This window comes from Thalassophryne amazonica, chromosome 18 (genome assembly GCF_902500255.1).
Source record: "Thalassophryne amazonica chromosome 18, fThaAma1.1, whole genome shotgun sequence".
Lineage (NCBI taxonomy): Eukaryota > Metazoa > Chordata > Actinopteri > Batrachoidiformes > Batrachoididae > Thalassophryne > Thalassophryne amazonica.
Window position 1 is genome coordinate 54,804,200 of NC_047120.1, and position 11,067 is coordinate 54,815,266.

At 40.4% G+C, this 11,067-nt stretch overlaps 1 pseudogene; it reads right to left on the minus strand.

Annotated features, from left to right (window-relative positions):
* Positions 1 to 4: 4 nt before the first annotated feature.
* Positions 5 to 3,092, minus strand: LOC117530604 (annotated as a pseudogene).
* Positions 3,093 to 11,067: the final 7,975 nt, after the last annotated feature.

Sequence of the window (11,067 nt, forward strand, 5' to 3'; positions counted from 1 at the left end):
GGCCCTAGGAGCACATGCCCATGTCTGCATTTGCACAGTTTTCATGCACATCTGTCCTGGTGTCTACCTGAGGGGTCGTGACCAAAATGGCTCCATCTATTCTCTGTTTCTTGAGATTCTCCAGTACAGCCAAGTGCTCGTCGGATGTCCCCGGGGGCGTGTCCACCAGCAGCACATCCAGCTCCCCCCATGCTACGTCTGACACAAACTGACCAATCAGAGCTGCAGAAATGGTTAAACGAAAATGAGATTGGGTTCAAGTACAGCACACCCCTATTAACCATGCCCGAAATAAGTACTTCTTAATACACTAGTTATAAAAGCAAACTGCAATTTAAAAAAAAAACAAAAAAAAAAAACACTGAAGAGGTGAGGCTAAAACCTAAAATATTATCATCCAAGAAGGGCTGCCAGAAAAAGACACATTTTTATCTGGTTTAAAAAAGTAGTTCACATGAAGGTAACATCATTTCAGAGTTTAAGCTCCTTTACAGCAAACTGTCATCCTGCACTGCACATAGTGATTGTGAATGAAATGTATGTAAATCTTAATATGCACAGAATTTTAGCATGTTGTGTAATCTATGGGTTTAAAGCCAGCAGCACTGGATGATTTGGACAAATATATGTAGCATATATGTGAAAACAGACTGCACATCAATTGATTGCTTTGGAATAGATTTTAATACTCGTGCAGCAAATGGGTTCTAAAATTCAGGTTTTTGGATACTAGAAAAAGACTTGGGCATAGTGATACCTGACACTATAGAAAAACAAACCCTCCTCTGACTGGACTCAATACACTCAACACTGCATTCAGCTCTTGTGTCACAGGCTAGTTGTAGATTGGGGCATACCTGTTTTCTTGGGTCCCCTCCACACCACAGCTTCATCCGGATCCTCCAGCAGGAAGCCAATGGACATAAGCGCGCGAGTCTTCTGGGCATCAGTGTACACTGGCACCCAGCCAGAGTCACACTGGTGCACATCAGGCCGGCCCACACTAAGCATGCGGGGATACTGGGCCCGCACAGATCAATGTCCAGAATGCCAACCTGATCAACACATTCATCCTGCAAGTAAGTTTGTGGCAACTGATTCAAGATGATAAATATAATTCAGAACAGCAATGTCACCTTCTTCTCAGCATGCCTCAGGGCCAGGGCTAACTCTGTGGTGATGGTGCTCTTGCCCACACCTCCTTTTCCTGAAAGTACTAACACAACATGACGGACCTGGGACAAGCTCCCCTCTGAATGAAACCAAGAGAGAAAGAGGAAAAATACACACACACACACACAGGTCTGTGAGATGTAAAGTACTATGAACTGACATATGTCTTCACCAGTTAATATTTTCCTAGACATTTTTGTATCAATTTTGTATAGAATTTGTGATGGCAGAAATTCAGGCAAATATTTATGAATAAAAAATAGCAATGGCCCTAGCACTAATCCCTGAAGCCACTTATTACTGGATAGTTTCTTGATGTGGCATCATTTAATATGACTTTCTGAGCACAAGTATTCTATCATTTATTAATTTTCACACACATGCCATAGCTTGAATCTATTCCATATTAGCCTACTATGGATTACTTTATGAAAAGCTTTCGTACTAGAATCCATGAAAATGTTGTGTCATTGAGTAGCCTAGTCCAAATGTCAATGAGTTTTAATAGTTGTAATATTGTTGATCTAACTGGTTGTCACTAAATAGGTCATTTTTATTCATCACTAGTCAGTGATTCCATCATCTTACAGGGTACAGAGGTGAGACTTACATTCAAGCTTGTTTACTTTCTTAAAGATTTTTGTCTTTTTCTGAATCTTAGGTTGAACCAAGTCAGATCCTGATGCTTTGGATTGTTCAAAGACTTGTAATACCTTTCTAAACATATCACTAGAAATAAGTCTGTCACACGTTCTTCAAATTTCTTTCTTCCAAAGTTGGTAAAGCTGGGTCATTGTGGCTTGTTTGTAAAAACGCAACTGAAAAATTCTGTTAAAAACTTCCGCTTTTTTCCCCTCATCGGTTTTTGCTGCTCCGGATTCCCCGTCTCTAAACTCTAGTTCAGGAATTTGTTCTCTAATCTTTGTTCTGGCACTGACATCTTTATCTCGAGTTTGTTCCTTTCATGCTTCTTTTGTGTCCCATGGATTTGAGCTTTCACCTCTTTTGCAGCTTTGTATATCTTAATAATTTATCTCCCTCTTTTGTTTCTAGAAATCTCTGCCAGGTTCTGTGGTTTTGCTTGTTTGATTGTCTTCTGCACCCATTTAGGTTGTTTTAATTTTAATTTAGTCTCATTGAGATTGAGATCTCTTTTGCAAGGGAGACCTGGGCATAAAGTTTCTAATTCCCCTAACCTGCACGTCTTTGGATGTGGGGAAACCGGAGCACCCGGAGGAAACCCACGCAAACATGGGGAGAACATGCAAACGCCACACAGAAAGACCACAGGTGAGGATCAAACCCATGACCTTCTTGCTGTGAGGTAACTGTGCTAACCACTAAGCCACCGCATTTATTGATAGTTGCAGTTCCATATTCTGACAGCCGGCAGTGCATTAATACCAATGAAACATTTCTTGACATTTACTTCAAATGTTGTGTTTCAGTGTTTGAAAAATTACGCCTCTAACGTTTAAAAAAAAAAAAAATTCAGACAAAGAAAATCAAACTAAATGAGGTCTGTAAACACAACACGAATTTAACGAGTTCAGTGTGTTATTTGTTTTACTGACTGACTTTTTATGGAACGACGACGTTAAAACGTTGTAATAAACGCGGTTCGACATTTTTGAAGGCGACACGGTGGATTTTGTAACAGCTACTGTTAGCCTTTTAGCAACGCCTAGCTAACTTAGGAAAAACGTTCAGCATGAGGACGCACAGTTCTTGGACACACAACGAAGCTGCAAAATAAAAAATAAACAAAATAAACGTTTTCGACAGCCTGGCTGATAACTCTGACTTACCGCTTTTTTGTTCCATATTTTTATCACAGAAAAACTACATACATGTGGATTATGCTCAAATATTTCCTGTAATAGTCTCGGAACCCATCCAATCAGACAACGTCTTTTGCATGTAAGCCCCACCTTTGTTGTAAAGAAGCCACCAATAGGAGGCCGATGCTCCCCGCGATGCATAACAACAAAATAAAAGCTTTCTAGGAACGTTACGTTTGAAGAAGGATGCTTTTGTTAAATATTGGAACAAGTGGACTAAATATGTGAAATCTGTATGAGCAGACTTTGTGGAGGTGACAATTCAAAGACCCTACGATGCCGTCTTGTGTTTTAATTATTATTATTATTATTTGCTTTAAATTTATGTATCTCTCCCTTCGAATCATCATCATCATCATCTTCTTCTTCTTCTTCTTCTTCTTCTTCTTCTTCTCTTCTCTCTTCTAATAGTTTCCGGCAGCTATACGCTGGCGTAGCATAATGCTGCCCCCTACAGGTACTAGTTAAATATTTTATCTTATGTTAGACTCTCAGAGGTTGGTGGAATGGAGGAACTTAATCACAGCTGTGTCCACTAAATGCGAGTAACTGCTCTCAGAAAAAATTGACCTAAAAGCAGTCAATCCACAGTCTGACAAATCTTTAAACAATTTCCGCCTATCACTAGAATACATAGGACAGCACATGAAACATGATGAACACTTTCCAACTGACCACCTGACACAACCCATCTGGATGTTTTCCCCTTCGAATCTCATTTTCTCACAAACAAAAAAAAAAAAAATCTCAACGAGGACTCGACTGATAAAATTATATGCATTTCAACAAAAAAAAAACCCTCTGGGCATAAACGGGTTAATGTTTAAAACTGAGGACTACAGAGGAAAGTGAACATATTTAACTAAAATGCAGTGCAATATTCTGTTGTCTAAAAAACAAAATAAAGGATAAAAAAAGGTATAAAACAAACGTGATTTAACATTTTTATTGTTACGTATACATTTTTTTTAAAATGGAGGATTTTTTTTTAAATCTAGCGACTTTTTCTTTTTATGTAAAGTAAATCTTACAAGCCTCATTTTCAAATTAATTAATTTCAATCGATAATATTTTGTTTTGCAACACGATGGGAGGCTCCTCGTTGATTTGCTTGACTCCGCCCCCACGTACTTCTTAGCCAGTAACAGGAGACTGGGGGCGTGGCGCTGTAATGTTGACGGCGGGCTGGCTTTCTGAAATGTGGGACAGAGTGCAAACAACAACACGTATCTCATGATCAGAGTGACTATCAAATGAGACACAGAGACGAGCGTAAGGTAAGAACCGCTTCAAACACACGTGCACGCCTCAGAGTTTGAAGACGAAAACATTCGATAAGAAAGACAAACTGCACACGCTGCCGTGTAGCTGCAGCAGACTTATTGCAGTACTGTGTAGTAATAAATGCATTTCCAAATGGACCATTTGAGTCTTTCAACGTGTATTAACTCTGAAGTAATGGATCATATTGTGGCGAAATTGAGTGGTCAAAGGAAATATTTTGATTCTGTGTTTTTATAACTAAATCCAGTCTCATTCCTGTGTGTCTGGGCCCAGATGGGTTGGTGTCATGGTCATCAGAATTTTTGAGATTGTCCTGATCACTTTGTGCACATGTTGTTCAAGGTTTGTAGGGCAAAGCCCAGTTAAAGTGAGACTGCAGCTCCAGACTGACTTATTTAAGTGACTGGCAGTGACCTCCAGCACCAGCTGTTCAGCGGTGGCACTAAAAAAAAAAAAAACACACCTGCTGTCAGTCAGTGTGGACAGTGTCACAATTTAGCCCTGATCAGGGCTTTGATCCTATTTTTCCCCTTTCTCACCATCTGCGCCAGCTTTGCGGTGTTATCATCATGTGTTTTCTCTGTTCTATTTTGTTTTGTCACTTTGCTTCGTTGTAACTTTTCATACTCCAGCCATTGTTCAGTTTCATTCTTTTGTTCTGTCAGTTCGTGTGTTCATTGTTGATCATTAGTTTATCACTTGTTTATTTTGTTCATCTCATTTGTGCTATCAGTTATGCTGTAGCATCAGGTTTTGTTTTCTGTTGGTTATTAGTCTTTGTTTTGTCATCGGGTTGTATTCCTCAGCTCTTATTTTCAGTTTAGCTTTGCTTAAGTATTTTTTTCATTTATTCTTGGATCACTTCTCATGTAGTTTTTCTTTTGTATTTATTTTCTCTTGGTTTGCTCTTAGTCTCATGTTCATGCCAGTTCATAGTTATACTACAATAGTCTGTCCTTAGATTCTGTGTTCTCAATTTGTCTTCATTCCCATTTGCTTGTGTTCACCCCACACCCTGCACCTGCCCTTGTGTCTTCATGCCTCTTTACCAGCTCCTGTGTCCTCGGCTCACACCTTGATTCTGTCTGCTTTGCGTTTTCATTCACTCACGCTGTTTGCACCTGCTCACGCATCTTTGTGTCTACATCATTGCCCTTTGTGCACTCCCTTCCTCACTATCTTGCACAGTGCTTAATCTTTGTCCACCAGCCACGCCCCTTTCTAGATTGTTCCTCACGTGCACCTAGTTAACTCCTGTCTTATTTAAACACCTCCCAGCCATCACTTCCCTGCCAGTTTGCTGTCTTTTGTACACATTCCAGCCTCTTGGTCACAGTCCTGTTTTGCCTTGCCGTGTACCATTTATTGCTCTGTGTTCCTCGACCATGCCTCTAGTCTCATCCCGGATGTCTGTGTTTACTCGTGCCTCTGACCCCTGCTCGACCATGACTGCGTCTCTGCCTAATCCTGATTGTACTTCTGCTCCACTACATGATCACATGTACCATACCAGAGCCTGTAATAAACCTAAACCTAGTCTGGGAGTGTACATGGCCGGTCCAGCTGCTACAGCTGGGCAGCTGCCCACCCTGACAGACAGGAAGAAAAGCTTACAATGTCACTTTATTTATCAAATAGAATTCAAGTTGTGAAAACAGCAAAGTGGTCAAACAATATTTTTGAGAAATCAGTCATTTTTGAAAACAACAAGCCTGTTTATGTCGCACTTCCACAATAAAAGCCTGTGAGGTTCCAGCAGACCTGACGGAATTCATCAGTCTGTCTATCCTCTAACATCCCAGACATCATATTCAAATCTGGACATTTTCTGTGTGCATGTGAGCCCAAATCCAGAATTAACCAGTTCACGCTCTGGACAAACAGCAGAATTTTGTCTCAACAGTGTCTCACACAGGCCCAAAAAAAAAAGAGTAAAAAAAGAAGAAATGTGATCTAATAATGTGAGCACTGTCACAGTGCAAATATAGAACTTCAGTTATTCATAATTTCTTTACATAGTTCTGGTTAAGCAGCTTCAGAAAATCTTATTGATGACAAAAATTCATTTTAGAAAATTTAACACAACTGAAAACAGATTAAACCCTCAATAAAGACTTTCATGAAAGCCAAGAAATTTTTCTATGTCAATATTTAAAAAGAAAAAATTTGCATAACTGTTAACAGATTTTCCCTAAAAGTCAGCTGTCCTCCATATATAGCGCAAATGACCACGTCTATAATCCGTGGTTCCCCATGGGTCAGCGTTCTAGTGATTATTATTACTGAAATTCAGTTAATTATACGGTGTAGCTTAGTAAACTGTACAAGTAAATACTCGTATACAGGAGAGTATTACAAAGTACTGGTCCAAGAGCTTGTCCCACTTTTGGATAAAGTGTATAACTATGCACTTTGAGAGGGTGATCCTCCTCAGTCATGGTCTGAAGCTATTATAAGCGTCATCCATAAAGATGGTAAAGATCCGACTCTGTGTACATCTTATCGACCCATCAGCCTCCTGTGCGTGGACCTTAAAATACTTACTGCCATTATCGCAAACACAATACAAAAGTATTAGGAAGCTTGTGAAACCTGATCAAACTGGCTTTATTGCCCAGAGACATGGAATTGATAATGTTCAAAGAGCTTTAAACCTCCAAATAGTTGCACAGAAAAGAAACACCCCATCAATGCTTCTCAGCTTGTATGCTGAGAAGGCATTTGATCGGGTAGACTGGGACTTTCTACAGCAGACACTAAGATACATGGGCTTCAATGATGTGTTCATAAAATGGGTCCAGACTTTTTATAAGAATCCAAGGTCACGAGTGCGGGTCAATAGTCATTGCTCTGATTTTTTTTTTTTTCATCGGGACGCGGCACTAGGCAGGGCGAAATTCTTTCTCCCTCTTTATTGCTCTGTATATAGAACCATTAGCCGAACTTATAAGATCCAACCCTTCCATACAGGAAATAAGAGATGAATCCAATGTACAACAAAAATTGTCACTTTTTGCAGATGACATTTTGTTATTCCTGGAATCCTATCACTTCTGTTCCTACTCGCTCCATAGTCTTGAAGAGTATAGTTTGGTATCAGGTTATAAAATCAACACTAACAAGTCGGAAGCTTTAATGATTTCAGGGGATGGCCATCACAATTGAATAATCTGGTTTCATTCAGACACTCCAAACAAGGGTTCAGATACTTAGGAGTAATTCTCACATCTAAGACCACACAGTTTCTCATCTAACTATGATAAATTGTTGAAAGAAATTAAGATGGACTTAAACAGATGGGATGTACTACCGCTCTCTCCTGGGAGAATTGAATGTATAAGAATGAATATTCTTCCTAGACTATTATTTCTGTTCCAAAACATCCCTGTTTTAATCCCACAATCCACTTTTAAATGATTGAATAAATTAATTTCAAAATTTATTTGGCAGAACAAAAGACCACGAGTACATCTTAAAATTTTAATGACTCCTAAGGAAAATGGAGGATTAAATCTGCCTAACTTCAGACTGTATTATTGGGCGGCCCAAATTAAAGCTATGGTGGCATGGATCATTAGTGATCCAGAGAAGCAATGGGTCTCTATGGAAGAATATTCTGTACCAGGATTTACCCTAGCACACCTTCAATTTCTCAGCATGCAGGCAATGAAAAAAATTCAAATTACAAATATTTGGGTCAAACATACCTTAACAATTTGGAATAGGATTCAAAATCAGTTAAAGGGAAAGGTTGTCCTCTCACGAGCTATGCCCATTAGTGGAAATATTGAGTTTTTTCCTTCCTTATTAGATAGTGGTTTTCGTGGCTGGGCCAAGAGGGGACTCATCACACTGAATCAGTTATTTGATGGAAATGTTATGAAAAGTTTCGCACAACTAAAAGCTAAATTTGAGCTATCAACAAGCAATTTTTTATAGGTATATACAAATAAGAAGTTACATCACAAAACATACAGACTGGGAACATATTAGAAGAGAATCTACAAACATAGAAAACATTTTATCAATTTGGTTGAAAATGCAGGGGTAATGAAAAAAACAAATTTCATTAATGTACCAAAAATTGTTGATTGATATGGCAACACGCAACACATAAAACAGCAACGGGAAATGGAGCTAAATGTCATTTTAGAGGATGCTGTTTGGAGGGATATTTGCTCTGGTTGCCATAGGGGAGTGGGCAGTCAAAGTTGGAAGGAGTTTGATTGGAAGATGAAAATTAGATTTTTCAGAACACCACTGAAGTCCTTCCACTTCAAAGTAAATGTCAATGACAAGTGCTGGAGAAATTGTGGATTTGTGGGTGACCAAACTCACATCTTCTGGGACTGTCCCAATATACAGAACCACTGGAAAAATATTAAAAGCAATGTGGAGAATTTAATGAATGTGAGCATCTCTCTGGACCCTATATTTTCTTACTGGATGTTTTTCCAGACAACTTTTCTCAGGATCAAAAACTTCTGCTTCACCTTCTTCCGCAAGAAAAATATCACAATTTATTGGTTGAAACCGGAATCTCCCACAGTTGAACAATGGACTCAAAAATCAAACATATGTATATGATGGAGCGGTTGACAGCTCAACTTAATTTAAAGGCTCCGGTCTTCGATAGAAGATGGGGGCTGATTATTGACTTTCTTAAATAGAGCATAAGCCTACACCTTTTTGATTTTTAATTGTATGTATTTTTATGTGATGCCCAGTCTCAGGACAATGTTATTGTTATTGTCTTTGAAATGACAATAAAGTAAAAAAAATAAATAAATACTCGTATACATACAAGGTCTGTTAGAAAAGTATCCGACCTTTTTATTTTTTCAAAAACCTGATGGATTTGAATCACGTGTGCTTGCATGAGCCAACCTTGAACCTTCGTGCTGTCGATTGCGTCATTTGCTTGTAGGCAGCCTTTGTGTGAGGATGGGTGGAGTCTCTCGTCGTTTTTTTCTTTGCAAGGAAAATGGTGGAACAACTGGAGCAGCACGACTGCATCAAATTTTGCCAGAAATTGGGCGACAGCCAGGTGGAAACCATTTGGATTATTCAGACGGCTTTCGGTGACGATCCTCTGGGGCATCACACAGATTAAGGAGCGGTACAACCGGTTTAAAGACGGCCCGCACAACGGTGGAGAGCGAGCCGCGCTCCCGGTCAGCCATCAACCGCTGAAATGACCAGATCATTTTCCAAAGTGAACGCTGTGATGATGCGGGACCGTCGTGTGACTATCCAAGAAATTGTGGGAAGAGGTGACAATCAGCAGCTTTTTCCGGCACAATTTCCACTGTGACAGAAGATTTGGCCATGAAAGAGTTGCTGGCGGCGAAATTCATCGGCACAAAGCTGATGGCGCAGCAAAAGCGCCTCCCCGTGTTGAAGTCTCACGAGGACATGTTTGGGCCATGCCCAGCTCGATCCACCATTTGGAAGATTCAGACGGCTTTCGGTGGCTTTTTCAATCGTGTAACTATCCGAGAAATTGTGGTCGAGGTGAGCATGTCACAGCATGTCCTGTGAGGCTTTCACATGGGGCGCTTTGTTCTGCCATCAGCTTTCGTGCGAAGCCATCGGCATGTATGAGGTCTGTTAGAAAAGTATCTGACCTTTTTATTTTTTGCAAAAACCTGATGGAATTTGAATCATGTGTGCTTGCATGAGCCAACCTTGAACCTTCGTGCGCATGCGTGAACTTTTTCACACCTGTCGATTGCGTCATTTGCTGGTAAGCAGCCTTTGTGTGGGACGTGTGCTCTGCGCTCGGCGGATTTTTATTTCAAGGAAAAAGACGGAACGACTGGAGCAGCGGCGCATCAAATTTTGCCACAAACTGGGCGACCTCCAGGTGGAAACCATTCGGATTATTCAGACGGCTTTCGGTGACGATCCTATGGGCATCACACAGCTTAAAGAGCGGTACAACCAGTTTAAAGATGTCCGCACAACAGTGGATAGCACGCCGCGCTCCGGGCGGCCATCAACATGCTGAAATGACCAGATCATTCCAAAGTGAACGCTGTGGTGATGCGGGACCATTGTGTGACTATCTGAGAAATTGCGGAAGAAGGTGGACATCAGCACATTTTCGGTACATTCCACTGTAGAAGATTTTCACTGTAGAAGACAGAAGATTTGGCCATGAAAAGAGTGGCTGTGAAATTCATGCGGCTTCTGACAGCGGAGCAAAAGCACCTCTATGTAAAGTCTCACAGGACATGTTGGACATGCCTACCTCTTCCACAATTTCTCGGATAGTCACACGACTGAAAAGTCACCGAAAGCTGTCTGAATCTGAATTCAGATTACAGTGCTGAATTCTATCTGAATTTTTCTTAAATCCTCCAAACCGTGACTATCCGGGTTGGGACCAGGAAGCAGAGTTGTAGTCTTACACACCTCTCTGCAGCTTCTCTCCCCCTGCCATCCCCTCATTACCCCATCCCCGTAGAGACAGTGCCTGCCCCCACACCACCATAACCAGCAAAATCTATTTAAGCATAAAAATTCAAAAAGAAAAAATAATATAGCACCTTCAACTGCACCACAGACTAAAACAGTTAAACGTGGTCTATTAAACATTAGGTCTCTCTCTTCTAAGTCCCTGTTGGTAATGATATAATAATTGATCAACATATTGATTTATTCTGCCTTACAGAAACCTGGTTACAGCAGGATGAATATGTTAGTTTAAATGAGTCAACACCCCCGAGTCACACTAACTGTCAGAATGCTTGTAGCACGGGCCGAG